The sequence below is a fragment of the Dermacentor albipictus genome, chromosome 1 (assembly GCF_038994185.2).
Source record: "Dermacentor albipictus isolate Rhodes 1998 colony chromosome 1, USDA_Dalb.pri_finalv2, whole genome shotgun sequence".
NCBI lineage: Eukaryota > Metazoa > Arthropoda > Arachnida > Ixodida > Ixodidae > Dermacentor > Dermacentor albipictus.
In genome coordinates this window covers 132360240-132378835 of record NC_091821.1, presented here as the reverse complement: position 1 = coordinate 132378835, position 18596 = coordinate 132360240, and the positions used below count along the sequence as shown (strand labels likewise).

General features: G+C 45.9%; 1 protein-coding gene and 1 long non-coding RNA gene across 8 annotated transcripts in view; one reads left to right on the top strand and one right to left on the bottom strand.

Annotated features, from left to right (window-relative positions):
* Positions 1-18596, top strand: part of LOC135896164 (uncharacterized) — a 92146-nt gene that overhangs the window by 5930 nt on the left and 67620 nt on the right. The window lies entirely within an intron of this gene.
* CYLD (ubiquitin carboxyl-terminal hydrolase CYLD) overlaps positions 1-18596 on the bottom strand; it is a 138644-nt gene that overhangs the window by 72816 nt on the left and 47232 nt on the right. The window lies entirely within an intron of this gene.

Here is an 18596-nt window from a genome sequence, read left to right as displayed (position 1 = left end):
CGGCTGCTTTAGGCGGAGGTTGATAATCAACCGCTGCACAAGGCGCTTACCAAATTCTGCTTTCACACTCTTTATAATAGTACCCTGGTCTAGGGGTTGTAGCAAGGATGTGTTCTTTGGCGGTAGAAACTCCAAGCGAACGTGCATCAAGCGAACATTCACAATGTGAGCAGAGCAGTTGTCGACAACCAGTAGAATTCTACGGTCATCCCTGCTAATTTGGTCGTTGAGTTTGATGAGCCACTCGGAAAAGAGTTATCTGGTCATCTAGGCTCGTTTGTTGGCGCGGTAGTCGTACGGTAAGACGGTGACATTTTTCATGCAGCGAGGCTTCGCGTACTTGCCAATGACGAGCGGTTTTTCTTTATGCCTGTTGCATTGCAGCAGGGCAGGACTGTCATGCAAAGATGCCACTTCTTCCCTCCTTTGCACTGCTGCCCTTTGAAGTGCATCGTCAGGTCTGGCAGGAGCTAATAAAAACATGCGGTCTCATCCGCATTGAAAATATCGCCTTCAGAGTATGATTCAGCCACTTCTTGAAAACGATAATTGCACCAGGAATCCGCTCCTTCTCTGTCAGCAGCCTTTTCCTCGCCCGAGACTACCTGCCAAATTATTCCGTTCCTTTGGCTGAAACGAAAAAGCCAAGTCGCATGGGCGTCGAATCCAGTTATTTCAAGTGCGTCGGCAAATTCACGGGTTTTTTCTTGGAGCATTGGGTCAGACACGGGAACGTTTTGCAGTCTGGCGTCTTTGAACCACGCGAGAACAGCTTGGTCCACATTTTGAATTTGAATAATGCAGTTTGTTCCAAATACTTAGGAGTCAGCATTATGCACACATTGCAATGGCACTCACACATTGATACTATATATTCCAAGGCAAACCAAAAAGTATACTTTTTCAAGAAAAAACTGGAATGTGCCACGCAGGACGTGAAATTAACAGCCTACAAAACCTTTGTACGACCAGTCTTGGAGTACGCTTGTTGTGTATGGTCCCCTCATCAGAAAGTCATAATGGCAAAAACAGAAAGAATACAAAGACTGGCAGTCCGTTTCATATGCGGTAAATACCGACGCAGGGAGTCTGTTACAGCCTTGTTAAAATCTTGTGAACTAGAGCCTCTAGAGGAACGCAGATGTAAACATAGGCTAAACATAGGCTAAAGTTTCTTTTCAAAATCATGAGTGGGCGAACAAAAATAAACAAGGATCTATATCTACAACCTTCAGGAAGGAGATGCGATTGTCTAAACAATAGCAGAGCTATCCAACCTTATTTAACACGTACTGATGCTTTCCGTTTCTCCTTTTTTCCTGACACGATTAAAATGTGGAACAGATTGCCTAATGCAGTTGTGAGCAACGAGGGGTCTGCCGACTGAAAATGCGTTAGATACTTTCTTTTGTGAGGATGTATACTAAATTTTGCTACAAGCATTTTTGTTGATTTTTCTTTGTATAACTACTATTCTTTACTCCTTGGATATTTTTTTCTAGTTGTTGTTGTTAACTACCAACAGCGTCAGTGAATTTGTATGTTACATAGAATGAAAATTATGTATCATGTATTCTTGACACATCACTCTCCCTGTAATGACCCCAAGAACGGTGTTGACAGTATCAAACTAAATTTTGAAAAGTTTCCCAGCCGTAGCCGTTTCCTCGTAGGAGCGAGTTGTGATTCCCGGTGAAGCTTGACAATCCCTGCGTCGATTTCCTGCTATACATCCAATTTGTCCAGCAGTGAAAACTGCTTTCGCTTCATCTTGGCGCCGTTGCTAGCTGCATTCATCGTAGGACCTCGCGCGAACATTGCCAAACCTTTGTCGTGAAGCTTGTCGTGAAACTTGCGAAGTAGTTGACACTTGTCAAGAATGGCGAGCCGCTGAGCAGGATTGCCACCTTGCCACCCGATTACGACAAGGGGTGCAAGACGCGCACCTCTCCCTCCCCGTTGCTGCAGCTGCGAGGCGTTCAAATAAGCGGCCTTTGTGCTGAAACCCCGCTTCCTTCCTCCAGCCCCATCGACATTGTGACGGGACGAGTTCGGTGTGTGGACAATGATTCCAGAGTTCCCCAACGCGGAGCTGATTTGACACGCCTGGACAAGCTGCCGCGGGAACGACGTATTTTTGCGCTTCTCACGTTTCGGCAGACGCAAAACAACGAGCGACCCTCGAGCGGCGCCGATACTTTCCGGAACGGCACCCCCTTCAACGCCGTCGCTTGGGCTTCGGAATGTGTGTGCCTTTGTGTCTGTAAACTGATCAGCAGAGCAGCGGCGAGGTGGTGACGAGTAAACGAACAGTCGCCGCGTCGTAGGACCGGCGGATCGAGTGTATAAAAACTGTGGTTGTGCGAATGCTAAAAACACTTCTCTTGAGCAGTCATGTTAGACTGAGTCACTTCTCTCCTGCAGTCATGTTGGACTGTTACTCTTTTTCTCAAGCAGTCATGTTAGACTGATTTAATTTCTGTAAATAAACCATTTTCCCTCGTTCTCGATGAGAAGCAGTTCTTCACTTCATCAACGATCTCAGCGTAAATAAGTTGGACGACGGCATGGGCCAGCTACCTCCGAATTCATGCCGTACTCCAATCTTGGCAAAGGACCACGGACGATGGGATTGAGCCCCCAATCCTGACAACTGGCTGACAGCGGTGAGATGGACTTTGCGACATGGTGCTGTATCTGCGGTGAGTGCTTGGTTTTTGCTTTGACTCTCTAGGCTTCATTTTGTGGTTGTTCTGTTTAGAACAGTAGGGAAGCTAGATTGTTGTGTGTTAGCTAGGTTGTGTTTTCCTAGCTAGATTTAGAGAGCAGAATCAAGGCAGTAAAGCAGTAGTCATGGAGTTAAGGACACTGCTGAGAGACGAGTTGTTGATTGTGGGTGAGGAACTGGGCCTAGATGTACGCAAGGAAATGCTCAAATCGGAATTATTGGAGCTAATTTCCGAAAAGGCCAGTGAGGAAGAAATTGAAATGGGGTTTGAACTTCTGAAAAAGAGAGAAGAACGAGAGAGAAAAGAACAAGAGAGAGAGGAACGCGATAAAGATCGCGAGTTAAGAAAAATGCAACTGGAACTTGAAAGCAAACGTTTGGAGATGTCTCAAGGAAGTGAAGGCGCTCTGGGACGATCAAGTGAGGCAGAATCGTACCGCATGGACAGGCTATTAAAGCCATTTGAGGTCGGGACCGACATAGGCTTGTTCCTAAGCAATTTTGAAAGGACTTACGAAAAGATGAACTTCGGCCCGAGTACATGGCCACAGCGGTTGCTGTCTATGTTGCCGTGTGAGGCGGCGGAAGTAATCGCCAGACTAAGTGTGCAGGATGCATATGATTATGCAAAAGTTAAGGCTAGTCTCCTGAAGAAATACCGCCTTTCAGCCGAAGCTTTTCGGCAAAGGTTTAGGAGCACAGGCAAGAAAGATAGCGAGGGCTATCCGGAGTTTGCATATAGCTTAAAGGCCAACCTAGTCGAGTGGCTTAAAAGCGCGGAAGCGTACGACAGCAGAGACATGATCATTGAGTGCATGTGTCTAGAGCAGTTTTACAAAACCATCCCCCAAGCTGTGAAACTGTGGGTGCAAGACAGAGGTAATGTAAACACTGTGGAAAGGGCGGCTGAATAAGCCGAAGAGTACGCAACCCGTAGAAAGTTGAACGCCGAGGAGGGAAACTGGGACGGTCGAAATGGACTGCGGAAACCATTTCCGTTCAAAAAGGGTGCGCAAACTAGACGATCCGAGCCTGTAGACATGGCGGAAAAGCCCGCAGAAAAGAGCGAGGAGAAACTTAACGCAGAAACCGCACAAAAAGAACAGAAAAGAAAATTCGAATCTGTTAGACCAATTCGCTGTTACAAATGCCACAAACTGGGACATATAGCTGTAAACTGCGAGAAGTCTAGCGTAGTTTTTTCCTACGTGGAGGAAAAAGATGAGAATATGGAACTTTTAAGTCCATATCTCCACGACCTGCAAGTTAATGGAAAACCATGCCGAGTGCTAAGAGACAGTGCCGCCACGCTGGACATTGTCCATCCGTCTTACGTGATGGTAGATGACTTCACCGGAGAAGTAGCGTGGATAAAACAGGTTGTAGAAGAACACAGCGTGTGTCTGCCCATGGCCAAAGTCAAAATCAGTGGACCATTCGGGGAGCTAGAGACTGAGGCTGCAGTTTCCAAATTTTTGTCACTGCAGTATCCCTACATCTTTTCGAATCGTTCGAATCAGTTACTGCGTGACAGAGGGCTCAAACTGGGAGAGGGCATAGTACAGGCATTGACCCGAGGCCAAGCTCGTAAGATCGCGGCGCTTTCGGCTGAAAATGCTCAAGCTCCTCCAGCGGAAGCAGAAAAGGGCATAACTTCAATACCCGAATCCGAGCTAGGCCCGAGGGACAAAAGAACAGCTGAGGAGAGCCTGCCAGCTGACCAGCTCAATGAGAGCGTAGCACTAGAGTGTCAGAGTTCTAGCCTGCAGGAAGAGCAAGCAGATGCGCTCACAAGCGAGACAGGGTCGTTATTATCACCGGCCTCAAAGAACTTTGATCAACTCTTACGCGTGGATAGAGAGTCACTGGCAGCTGAGCAAAAGAATGATGAGAGCTTAGCTAAATTACGTGACACAGCTAAAGAAGGCATTGCTAGGCGCAACGTAACGATACATGAGAGAGGAGGATTGTTGTATCGGCATTACAGAGATCGAAAGGGTAGGATTTTAGATCAGTTAGTCATACCTACTAAGTATCGGGAGGACCTTTTGAGTCTTTGTCATGGAAATGGGTGGTCCGGCCACCTAGGCATAAACAAATCAAAGGAAAGATTGCTTATGGAATACTACTGGCCTGGCTGTTTCAAAGATGTAGAAAACTTTGTAAGATCATGCGACGCCTGCCAGCGTTCTGGTAAACCAGGAGAGACTTGGAAAGCTCCACTGAAGGTAGTGCCCTTAATAACAGAGCCTTTCAGACGGCTTGTAATAGACACGGTAGGGCCTCTTCCAAAAACAAAATCAGGCTACAGGTACTTGTTTACCATGCTGTGTCCGGCTACCAAGTTTCCAGAAGCAATCCCTTTGAAAGAGCTCAGCTCCACTGAAGTAGTAGACGCGCTTTTGATAGTGTTTGCACGAGTTGGGTTTCCAGCCGAAATTCAGGCAGATCAAGGGTCAGTATTCACGAGCGCACTGGCTTCCACATTCTTGCAAAAGTGCGGGGTGAAGTTAATACACAGTTCTGTCTATCACCCTCAGTCAAACAGTGTAGAGAGGTGGCATTCGGTGCTTAAGCGAGTTTTGCGTGCGCTATGTTACGAGCACAAGGAGGACTGGGAGAACTGTCTGCCGGCAACTTTGTTTGCTTTGCGAACGGTTCCACATGAGGCGACAGGGTTCTCACCAGCAGAACTAGTGTATGAGAGGACACTCCGTTCTCCACTGAGAATGTTAAGAGAGATGTGGGAAGAAAGAGGGGAGATTCCGACAGTGGTTGAATACGTGCTAAATTTACTGGAACGCCTAAGCGCAACCCGAGAACTAGTCGGAAAGGACATGGAAATAGCTCAAAGGAACGCCAAATTCTATTACGACAAGAATGCGAGGCTTCGTACGTTTAAAGTCGACTTAACGATGAAAGCGGAAAAGTGTAGGTTTGGTTGTTCGCAGGTTACTTATCTGGGCCATGTTGTCGGTCAGGACATGAGACGGCCGGCTGAGCTGAAAATAGCTACGATTGGAGAATTTTCTCAGCCGCGCCCGAAAACGGACCTTCGTTCATTTTTGGGACTTGTGGGGTACTATCAACGGTACATTCCGAATTACTCGCAATTGGCAAGTCCACTAACAGACGCCCACCGAAAGGGAGCACTGAGTAACGTACACTGGGATAAGGACAAGGAGAACGCTTTCCAAAGTTTGAAAACGCTATTGGTTTCTCGCCCTGTGCTTCGCGCGCCAGACTACACAAAGGAATTCATAGTTCAATGCGACGCAAGCGACAGAGGTATGGGCGTGGTACTTAGTCAGGTCGGCGACGATAACGAGGAGCATCCTATCCTCTACGCCAGCCGTAAACTAAATGTAAGAGAGGAAGCCTACAGCGCTTCAGAGAAGGAATGCGCTTGTTTGGTTTGGGCCGCCCAGAAGTTGTCGTGTTACTTGTACGGAGCGAAGTTCATCTTCGAGACCGACCACTGTCCTCTGACGTGGCTCAATCAAATGTCACACAAAAACGGCCGCTTGCTCCAATGGAGCCTCACTCTCCAAGAGTACAACTTCTCCGTTAGATATAAGAAGGGAAAGTTGCATAGCAATGCGGATGGTTTGAGCAGGCTAATTTGAATTCTGCGTTTGGGGGTCCCGCCTAAATTTGAGGGTTACTAGTGTTAATTTTATTAACCGAAGAAAATCCCCTCTCATTTGGCAGGATTCCCTCCATGATTGCTGAATGTGTCAGCAGGAATTTGCTTCAGAAATTGGCATAGCGAAATGCAGCATTTTTTGTTTGCTTCTGCACTTATGTTGTTGTTGTTTTTTTTGAAGCCTAGCGAGTCTAAAGTGATAGCCAATGCACGCCATCTCGGCGCAGAGCCGTGTTGTGGGGTTCATTTTGCAGTTGCCTGTCCTTGTTGGATGTTTTGGGGCGGTGACATCAATGCACAAGTGGTCGCTGCGAGCCAAGACATCAATCCCCCCCTGACCAGCAGCCGTTCTCTTCCTGCCTAGCGGTTGTCAGCGCTAGACAGTCGAGATTTTTCGGGCCATGGAGGCGCTGTCAAGAATGGCGAGCCGCTGAGCAGGATTGCCACCTTGCCACCCGATTACGACAAGGGGTGCAAGACGCGCACCTCTCCCTCTCCGTCGCTGCAGCTGCGAGGCGTTCAAAGAAGCGGCCTTTGTGCTGAAAACCCGCTTCCTTCCTCCAGCCCCATCGACATTGTGACGGGACGAGTTCGGTGTGTGGACAATGATTCCAGAGTTCCCCAACGCGGAGCTGATTTGACACGCCTGGACAAGCTGCCGCGGGAACGACGTATTTTTGCGCTTCTCACGTTTCGGCAGACGCAAAACAACGAGCGACCCTCGAGCGGCGTCGATACTTTCCGGAACGGCACCCCCTTCAACGCCGTCGCTTGGGCTTCGGAATGTGTGTGCCTTTGTGTCTGTAAACTGATCAGCAGAGCAGCGGCGAGGTGGTGACGAGTAAACGAACAGTCGCCGCGTCGTAGGACCGGCGGATCGAGTGTATAAAAACTGTGGTTGTGCGAATGCTAAAAACACTTCTCTTGAGCAGTCATGTTAGACTGAGTCACTTCTCTCCTGCAGTCATGTTGGACTGTTACTCTTTTTCTCAAGCAGTCATGTTAGACTGATTTAATTTCTGTAAATAAACCATTTTCCCTTGTTCTCGATGAGAAGCAGTTCTTCACTTCATCAACGATCTCAGCGTAAATAAGTTGGACGACGGCATGGGCCAGCTACCTCCGAATTCATGCCGTACTCCAATCTTGGCAAAGGACCACGGACGATGGGATTGAGCCCCCAATCCTGACACACTCGACATGGTGATGATGATAGCCACTGCGGCATGGTGATGATGATAGCTATTGCACTTGTAGTTTCTGTTTCGCGTGAAAGTTGCACCGCTGTTACTTTTAGCCGAATTCGTAATGCTGATGTTCCTCAGTTATAAAGGGGAAAATAAGCTATGTGCGTTATTCTGAAATATGCACTGTATTAAATTTCGTAGTTCTGAAATATTGTTACATTGAAAATATAGGCAATCTGGCAGGAATTCTTAAAATATTTGTAAATTTTAGAAATTTGTTAATGTGGGGTTCGTAGTAACGAGATTTGACTGTACTTAGCTATCTATGTATGCTTCTATGTATGCATGTTTGTATCTAACCGTTTTCCTGCCTACCTGGGTCACTGGGTGGTTCTTGGTCGAATTAGTAGTGCATCAGGCTGCTGTGATTGGGGAACAGGTTTCGAAATCAACCGTTGGAACAAATTGGGTCACTAAGTATGTGGTATATGTATATATGTGTCGCTCTTCAACGAACCTCTTTCATGCTGACATGGGTCACAGTAGATGTGGGACTGGGTAGGTACCACTGTTCTAAGAAAATCATTGACACCAACTTGGAGCACTGGGTATTTGTCACTCGGTCTGTGTTGATATTCAATAAACCTCTTTGATGCCAACTTATGTCACTGGGTATGTGCCAGTATGTGTGTGCCGCTCTACAATGACGAAAACAATCCCTTAATTTCTCCTATGCTGAGGGGAATCTAGCAGGCTGAACCATTAGTGTACTGGGTATGTGCTGCTTTTCAATGAACGTCTTTCACAGCACTGCTTCAGCAAGCTACGCCATGAATGCATTGGGAATGTGCCGCTCTTCAATGAACCTCTCGCCATCTTGGGTCACTGAGTATGTGCCACTGGGTGTGTGGCAAGCGAGCGCTCGTAGGAACCACAGGGCCACGCTTCTCGTCTCGTAGGCCACTACTCGACAGTGCCACTAGATGGTGCAGCATATCCAGAAAGAAGCGCAAGAGAGGAGCCACGGCCTCCAATATTTGCAAAACGCTGGCAGGTTTTGTCCCGGCCATCCCATACGCATGGAGAGAGCGTAATTTCAGTGGTAGGCATGGCCAGCTCCTTCTTTGCAATGGAGCGTTCGCACCCGAGGGCTTTTCATGCGTAGAGGAGGCTTTCGCATGCTCTGGTACTGCTGCTGCAGCTTGGGTGAGGCAAGAAAAATGACTCTGCACTGCTATAAGGTCCCTTGCTGATTAAGATATGACGGCGGTGAAGGCGTACAAGGGGCAAAGTGCGTGCTGGCAGCTATTTATTAAGGCGAAAGCCTTAACTGGCTTGTGGGTCGAAAAACCTGATGTCCGGCGTTATAAAAAAATTTACCATCCACCGTTATGGCACCAAAATTCAATGGCACCAAAATTGAAGTCAGACCCATGACCATTGGTGGGAGTCGAACCCACTACCTTTGGTGCTAATTAATGAATAGTTCATTAGGCACAGTTAATTGAGGCACCTAGTTAATTAAGGTACTCTCTCACAACCTTTGCTGGAAGTCGAACTCTTGACCTTTGGTGTTAAATAAGGCAAAGTTAATTAAAGCACTCGAACCCACACCCTTTGGTGGGAGTCGAACCCTCGACCTTTGGTAAGACCAAAATTCAATGGCACCAAAATTGATGGTGCCACCATTGATGGTCAAACCCACGACCATTGGTGGGGGTCGAACCCATGACCTTTTGGTGTTATATAAGGCAAAGTTAATTAAAGCACAGTTAATTGAGATATACTTAATTAAGACACACGAACCCATGACCTTTGGTGGGAGAAAATAAGCAATGGGAAGTAACAACGCATTTCAATGAGCATGTCAAGTAATTTAATGAATGTCTCAGGGGTGCTCAGGCTTTTGCCTTCATCCTATTTAGAGTACGCTAAAGTGACTGTCAACTTTTCTCAAATGTGTTAAATTTTTTTTTTTTCGTGCACGTGGTACTTCCATTACATTCAAGTGAGTATGTAGAAGTGGTATCTCTGCAAGAGTTCGTCATGAAATGGGTAGAAAGTATGAAGAGCCACCAACTAACTTCTTTTATCAACCTTTAGAACTATGTAGCTAGTGCTGGCTTTGTCAGCAACCAGAACCTAACTCTCAGGACCAAGTGTGCCAGTTCAAAGGCAAATATTCAAGGTGAAGCGTCATTGAAAGAGAAAACAAACTGTGAATGTTTCAGCTAAGGCGTAGCAAGCTTTAAGAAAGGTTTTATTGCTGATTGAAGAAAATCCATGTGTTCTGGTGTGTGCGTTTGTGTGCCACTGCCTGCTGCGTGCTGCAGTTTCAAGGCTGGATGGAGCAAGAAATTGTGCGCAAAGCGTGAAATGATATATTATACAATTATTTACTCATTTATTACTATACTATAGTAGCCGTGCAAGTAGATATTGTGATTATTAACAGTATGATTGAAATGCTAATTACACCGAACACAAAAATCCGCTTGTCTCTCATCTGTGTGTCTGCTTACTGCATGCATATTTTATTTAATAAAATATATTTAGTTATGGATATCTTACACGCCTTCAGGAAGGCACTGGGTAAGGGGAAAACTACTGTTACATCAACGTAAAACAAGCATTATTCAACAAGGCAAAAAAAGTATCAACGTAGCAAAAGTTTTATTTGCACAACATAATATAGCATGCAAGATCAATGCAGTGAAACAAAAAGTACAATTGAAATTAGAACTAAAAACAAGAAAAAGTATGCACTGTAAGATACCAGTAAACATTACACGAAGATCATCGCATTACAGAGTAGTCGTACAATGTGGCACTTGCCATATCAATTGCTGAATCACTGCAATTGTGCAAAAAAGAAAATTCAAAAGTGCAAAAAAAGAAATAGGAAGTAAGACAAGGCAACAACAATTAAGCTCTGCCATCCACGATAAGCTACAGACTCAGAGCTAATAAATGTTGTGTGAACCCACACATTTTTGTTTACAATAACAAAGTATTAAACAAAAGTACTAAAAATCAATGGATAAGAATAGAGAAAAGTACTGGAAAAAACTAAGGCACTAGCGAACTAGATGGATGAGACGGCAAAATGTTCGAGGCAGGGCTGAAAAATTGCTTGGGATATATCTTGTGAAAATCTTCCACACCTGAAAAGAGAAGCAATGCGTACGTTGAGATCTCGCGCTGTCTGCCATCTACGGCCGCCTCCGCATGCGCCGGAGCCCTCAGCGCCATCGAAGGGCGGCCGGGCGCGCGCGCCGCATTACATTTTCTTTTTTTTTTCCTTTTTTGCCGGGGAGCGCGCCGAATAGGTCAGCCAGAGAAAAAACTGCGAGCGCACGCAATCCCAGAGGCCATGGAAGTGCCCGGTTTCAGCATGACGCGTTTGCACGCACCGGTACGCCATGCATTTCGGAGGCCACGCGAGGGCTTCGCAGTGGCAGTGCTAGATGGCGCCTAGTGTTCTTCGGGAAGCGCGAAAAGGGAGTCCCGCTGCAGTACACGCCTCATACATGTATACTTAATATTGTCTTTTTAAAATGCGCTGTTCCGAAAATCACTTCTGGGTCAGTCTTCTGCTGGCAGACTATCGTCGCACCAGTGCACTTCCGTCAGTTTCAATATTTATGCATTCTCCTTTTTGTACCTGTCTTAACATCGAAAGGTAAAATTCCAGGTGATTGTTGCAGCTTGCTATATGGATTTTCATAGTTTTGAGACAATCTCAATCACTATATTGTTCGTACTACCGTCCCAACTTAGTGCAAGAAACTTGCTATTCGACAAATAATTTTTAAAAAATTGAAGTGCATTCTAAGATCTTGGTCTTTAGGTTTTCTAAGAACGCTAGATAAAAGTGGTTTCCATGAGGCGCATGTTTCTATCAACCTAAACAGAGGTTGCTGATATACGGTAAATCCATTCAACTTTCAACAGGATATATAGATTCTTTCAACGGGCGAGGAGGAAAGGGCGCGCGGCGAGCCTTTCCTCCTCTCGGGCTTGAGCGATCCGGCGTGGCGCTGCTTGAAAGTATATTTGCTTAGAGTTACTGTACACTCTAAGAACAGTTTACACCCTTTGGCTTGCCCCTTCTGCCACACAAAAATAATCGTCATCTGCCTTGATGCGTTTCCTTTCTTTATCGCTGCAAGCCCGGAACTTTCCAGTGACGAACGGCACGCGCGTTATCAGAAGAGGCACTCCAAAGGGTGTAAACTGTTCTATGCTGATAACGCGCGTGCCGTTCGTTACTGGAAAGTTCCGGGCTCGCAGCGATAAAGAAAGGAAACGCATCAAGGCAGATGACGATTATTTTTGTGTGGCAGAAGGGGCAAGCCAAAGGGTGTAAACTGTTCTTAGAGTGTATATGCTACCAAAGGTACACTCTAAAAACAGTTTACACCCTTTGGCTTGCCCCTTCTGCCACACAAAAATAATCGTGATCTGCCTTGATGCGTTTCCTTTCTTTATCGCTGCGAGCCCGAAACTTTCCAGTAACGAACGGCACGCGCGTTATCAGCATAGAACAGTTTACACCCTTTGGAGTGCCTCTTCTGATAACGCGCGTGCCGTTCGTCATTGGAAATTTCCGGGCTTGCAGCGATAAAGAAAGGAAACGCATCAAGGCAGATGACGATTATTTTTGTGTGGCAGAAGGGGCAAGCCAAAGGGTGTAAACTGTTCTTAGAGTGTAGCATATAGCATATACCTTTGGTAGCGTATACAGTAACTCTAGTATTGCTGTCGCGTGCTGCGGAGCGATTTCGGGATGTTTAGGTCGTACTTTGTGAAATTTACGCAATATCCGCTCATATAAAATCGCCAGAGAAGTCTTTCTATGCAGCGGTAACTACAGTACGCGGAAATATCTTTTAGGGGCGCAAACATGTGAAGTGCATTATCAGCCGCGGTGTGTATGTGTTGTGAACCATTTTGCGTGTTTTAATTCAGCGAAGAGAACTGGTGTCTCTGTACTACCAGCATGAAATGGTAAATCTGCTCACTATCTGGTCGCTTGGCGTCGGGACAACATAAGAGCGCATGCTCGTGTACGGCCAACTAACGCAACTACGAAACATCTAAGCGGCTGGCGCTATCAAATATTTGTGATACACCGGTATCGTTCTCACGCATTTCAAGTCTAGTAGACCTGAAATCACTATATGTCTCCGCTAGCCTTCCTGCACGAGGCCCATGGCGCTGGTCAACACAGCGATCACTGCGGTTGGTGAACCAGCATGATACATATTATATAAGCTATGTGATTCGGCATTGCGTTTTTGTCCTGTAAAGCCATATGTGAGATGGATCGCATAAAAAAATGCGATGGCTATTTTTGAGGACAAAATTTCCGTAATACATGTGAGTGCATGCTTAGTAGAGAACGGAACGAACACAACCGAAAAAAATGGCTGTGGCTTAGGTAAGGTTAAGCCCAGGATGCGAAGCATACTAGCCTGTATTTTAGTTGTTGAACCACTGTTTAGCCTGGTGAACTGCTGTTGCTTGGCTATATTTGGTTCGGCTAGATGAAGAAACAACTCATGCGTTACTCTGCTTCGCCTTCAAGAGTGGAACGCGACAGCGTTCCCGTCGACCCGCCAAGGGGTGTAAGACAATGGGCTACAGGGCAGCGACTACGCGCCCCGCATTGGACGCGGTGAGCGTCGAGCAAAGCAGCGTTCGGCGCGGCAACGAAATGTGCGCCTGAGCAAGAGACGCACGCCTTAGAAACAGCTCGTTTCTAAGGCAACACCGCATTCACTAGAGGCGCTTTTGTACCGCCTTGAAGCTTCGTACTCGTGGCTCAGTGGTAGCGTCTCCGTCTCACACTCCGGAGACCCTGGTTCGATTCCCACCCAGCCCGTCTTGCAAGAGTTGAGCCAAAGCCACTTCTCCTCTGTCGTGACGTCACGGTGTCACGTGGTTTCATGGCGACACCGCCGCGCCTGAGGAGCTGGGTTGAGCTCTCGTAATATGCTTCGCATAAAAAAAAAAAATTTCGGTTATCATTCTCTTTCTCGAAAAAGAAAGAGAAAACGGGCGAACGCCGCGATACGAGCTCGCATAGTCACGCCGCACAACTTTATAGGTCTATAAAGGTTGATGCCGCATGCTTGGGCCATGCGCTATATGTAGAACAAAGATATCTGTAATCCAGAACCTGCCATGCACTGCCTAGGATGCTCGCGCAGTTCGTAAACGGACGCTTTGCTGGACAAGTATAGTTCACACTGTAAGGTATGCTGTTTTTACTGACCAAAACTATTTTATTCATGGTTTATTTATTATTCAGCAACTTAATAACAAACATATAGCAAACTTAAAAGAGAATAGACCCACATATGAGACGCGCAGCAATGAACAATGGCTCATACCCTCAATGGTGGCTGTGCGGCCGCGCCCAAGGGCTGAACTGAGTGATTGCAATATGCAACGCATAATAAACAGCTGAGCATGGTGGCAACTGCCATCACCCCATTTCAAAGGGGACGCTCCTACCTTCCATCCACCCATGGTGGCGCCCATGAAAAAACGGTTCATATAGTTTCATACAATTATTATTGCAGGAAACTCTATGGTAGAGGGTGTCCCAAATATCATGCACCAAAATTTGAAAATATGCAAAGTGCCGCATGCGGCACTTTGCATATTTGCTATGCATATTTGCATATTTGCAAATATTGCATATCTGCTATATTGCATATTTGCTATGCATATTTGCTATGCATATTTGCTATGGTACAGGGTGTCCCAAATATCATGCAACAAAATTTGGAAATATGCAAAGTGCCGCATGCGGCACTTTAGCATATATAATAATGATTGTACCGTGGCCTTTCTATTTATTTATATTTAGAAACGTTTCTAAAGACGTTGTGTGCTTGAACATGGCGCCACAAGACGTCGCAACATGCACTGCTTTGCACTAGTGTACCTGTATATATATATATATATATATATATATATATATATATATATATATATATTACCTTTTTTAAAAAGTAGTGCATAATGCACTACTTTTTAAAACGGTAATGGAACAGTACTTCAGACAGGATGAAGTATAGACGACGGACACTGTCTGTCATCTTTACTTCGTCCTATCTGAAACGCTGTTCGATTACCTTCTAAGAACGTACCAACCAGCTCAGTTCCACACACTCTTGCCCAGGGTCGCGGGATCGAATCCCGGCCACGGCGGCCGCATTTCTATGGGGGCGAAATGCGAAAACACCCGTGTGCTTAGATTTAGGTGCACGTTAAAGAACCCCAGGTGGTCAAAATTTCCGGAGTCCTCCACTACGGCGTGCCTCATAATCAGAAAGTGGTTTTGGCACGTAAAACCCGAAATATTATTATTATTACACTCTTGCACGACATTTCCCTAGTGCTTTCGGGGCCGAGCGGTAGTATCAATATTCTAGGGACCATAGAAGAAAAAAAAAAGAAGAGAAAGAGAATAAAATGGCAATTAAGGGCAAAAATTTCGTTCGATTTGTCTCATGCATAGAACTTGGTAGCAATTTGTTTTGAGCGATCTGTTTTATGTAACACCCTTTATACATTGCGAGAACAATTAAGAGGTGGCAGCATCGTTCCTAGAATAGTGTAGGTAGGCGACCGACGTACGCACTATTTTAACCATACTCTGATGCAGTAGTTCCGTGCAGCACTGTGCCAGCTGCAAGCTTTCTGACCAATCAGGCATTACCCCCAATCAGGCATTACCAAGCGCATTACCCCCTGAACAGCTTAGAAAGCTGTTCAGGGGGTAATGCGTCTAAGCTGGCACCTAGTATCTGCTAAGGCGACAACTGCGCAATGTGGTCAGTTGTGATAGCAGCGCTACAAAATTCTATATTCGCAATGACACCAAAAATGCGTGCGTCCACAAGATATTTCGACATACAGAGGAGAAGTATGGTTGCGGAAACGGCGGAAGCAGTGTGTTCAGAAGCAGCACTCAGCCAGCGTGTCGCACAATACGTCGCACTAGAATATATATACATTAGTGTATATATATGCCGGTAGCCTTCGGCGACAGCACTTGTACACCTGTGTTTATGACGCGTCACATCGGCGCTCATCGCTACTTGTGCTGGCAGTGTAAACATGAAAAAATTGTTTATTTAAGAACACCGATGCGAAAGCTGTAATATAGAGTGATTTATTCTTGTTAGACTTCTTGATTCCTGAGCCTAGGCGCGTCACGAGCGTGCAGACGGACTCGGCGGATACGCTAGGCCTAAGCTTCGGTGGCGACCGATATCGGCGCCTTTTTCTTGACGATCCTATGCAATCAGATGTTTCGATGCGCTTTGCTTGCGCTTAGGCGGAAAAGCAGTCCACAAGCGATGCAAAAGCGCCCACGGTCGATCGACGATACGGTAGGCATTTCGCCTGCAAAAACGGAGTGCGTCTTCGCTGCACAGATTTGGTTGCTTCCCAGGCAAGATGGCGGACCTACGCGCAACTCTGCTACATTTGGTAGCATATACAGTAATTCTACGTCGCACAGGATGATGGCGCCATCTCTTGATTCCTCTTGTAACATCCACTTGTACACAGCAGTGAGCTCGCTGATATTCGTAACTGCAGCTGTTTTTTTTTATTATTATTATTATAATTCGTACATGTGTACCCCACTCCTGCGCTGTTCCAAGCATGTTAAACGCCAAGTTATTCGTTCCTTTCGTGTAAAAGAGCAGCTTGGAACGACGCCACACAAGCCCGTCAGCAGACGCCATTTTTGCAAATGACAAAGCACTACCCAGGAGGGAGTCCAACGGAATGTTGCACTGGCTGTGTCGACCACACAAACAAATTTGGCCAGTCAAATCAATGAATTGTTTGTACTCTTTAAATGCAAATTAATGTATGTACGGCAGTTTTTTTTTGTGCACATATTTATTCGAACAAGTGGAGAACTCTATTTTCACCACAGAGCCTCAATAAATATTTTATGAACGAACGAAGCAAAATCGCGAAATAAACCGCCCTGCGTTCTTCAGAGAAGCTTCCAAGTAAACATCTGACGACAAGATCACTTATCAACGCTATTTAGTTGCCCTACATGTTCCAAACTACATCTCGCTGTGCAAGAACCTGCGCTCACGAGCCGCGTAGCCTTGGCCCTGCTGCACAGAACTACTGAAACACAGTTTACACGCGGTTGCGCCCATTTGGAGCGATTATTTCGCATCTAGCCCGCTCACTGCAGTGGATTGGTTATACGTGTCAGCTTTGCACGGTACATCAGAGAGCTCGAGAGGAAATGCAGAGAAGTTAACCAGACGAGTTTCCGGTTTGCTACACTGCAATGGGGTGAGGGAACTGGGTGTTGGAAAGAGAATAGAAAGAGAGACGTAAAAAAAAAGAAAGAAAGAAAGAAAGAGAAACAGGAAGCGCGTTCCCATTATGAGTGTTCACACAGGCCGGTGGATCGCAAGTGCAACGCTTGCACAGCCGTCTGGTGTGATAAGTCCTGTCGATGATGCCACACCCTTTATTCTGACAGAGGTCGACCTATCAAGTGGCGGGCACATGAGAGAAAAACGAGCTCTCAGGAAGCACGGCACACGCACTCAGCCACGCAATCTGTTTTGGCACTTTCTCAATGTTTCTTTTTTTTTGCGCGTTTTGTTTCTGTGCTGCTTACTCACCTAACATTCTTGTTGCACCAGACTTACCTAACGACACATCTCGTTTCACTGGTATGCGACAGCCTGTTTGCATTGTCATCGAGGTTAGTGTAACAGGCTGACGCAGTAACGCGTTTGCTTTTTTTTATCATTCCGATGCGTCGCAGTGAAATTCACTCGCGGACAACTTTCTGTGGCTATGATGGGAAAGCTACGGGGGCCGAGCTTCTGCACACGTGTTACCGCGTCAAGCAGTCCGCCAGCGTTTGACAGGAGCAGACGCTGAATCGACGTAGCTTCCACGTGCGACAGTTTCGCGTTTTCCCAGACACGAATGGGAAAAGCCGCAAATAAGTAAACTTTTACATTCAGTAGTGTGTTTTGTCTTATTTAACTGTTGCTAATAAGGTGTTTATGTCTTCTCTTCCCGCGCTTAAACTAGCGTGGATGAAAACACGGGACTCTTTTCAGAAGCGCTCTCTTGTGTGCGCTTTGCCTCCGTAGGTTTTCCTTCATTATACAGCCACAGAAGGTTGTCCGCTAATATAACTATAACAAGCCTTGAGAGCTACCCAGCAAAATGAAAAATGGTATGAATGAAAACATTCTTACAACGGTGTTAGAACTGCACAACTCGCTAGTGGAGAGCTGTCCACACTCGAAAGTTATGCAATTTATTTTTTATAATTATTTTAGGCGTCCAAAACATTAGGTTGTCTTCTTACTTTTCATGAATATAACTGCCGCGAGTCGCGACTGGGAAGTCGCGGTCATTAACCAAACCACACATAACCAAGCTAACCAAGCCACACACACAGTGAAACGAAACGAACAGCCGCGGAGTTTGCGAAGATTTGTTGACGCCGAGATAAGCACATCACCGGGAGAGAGATGAACGAAAATGCCAAACGCAGCAGCTGCGTTGGACCAAGTTTGCCCTTATTTTTAAGCGAGGCTTTCTTTGCGAACCCTCCCGTACTTTGCTAACCGTGGCTGCTGCCTTTCCAAATAGACATTACGTCAGCGATGGTGGGATCCACCCTCCGTTTTCCCAGCGCAACATCCAATTGGTCTAACCATTAGACCACAATCGTTTTCTTCTTTAATTTCATGGTATTTATCATGAAAAAGAAAAAAGATACGCACGTAGATTATACAAATAGCAGCGAAAACTGCCATAAGCGCGTCTACATGCACAAACATTACACCCGACCATTAATAATGAAAACACTTCTCCAAAAAGGGAGGCAAGCAAGCAGACTTCACCAACAGAAGATACCAATCCGATGTACAGTCACTTTTATGATATAAATTAAGTCTTTCAAATGTAAAACCACTTGAACAAAATGTGATGGTGAAAAGACAATTGT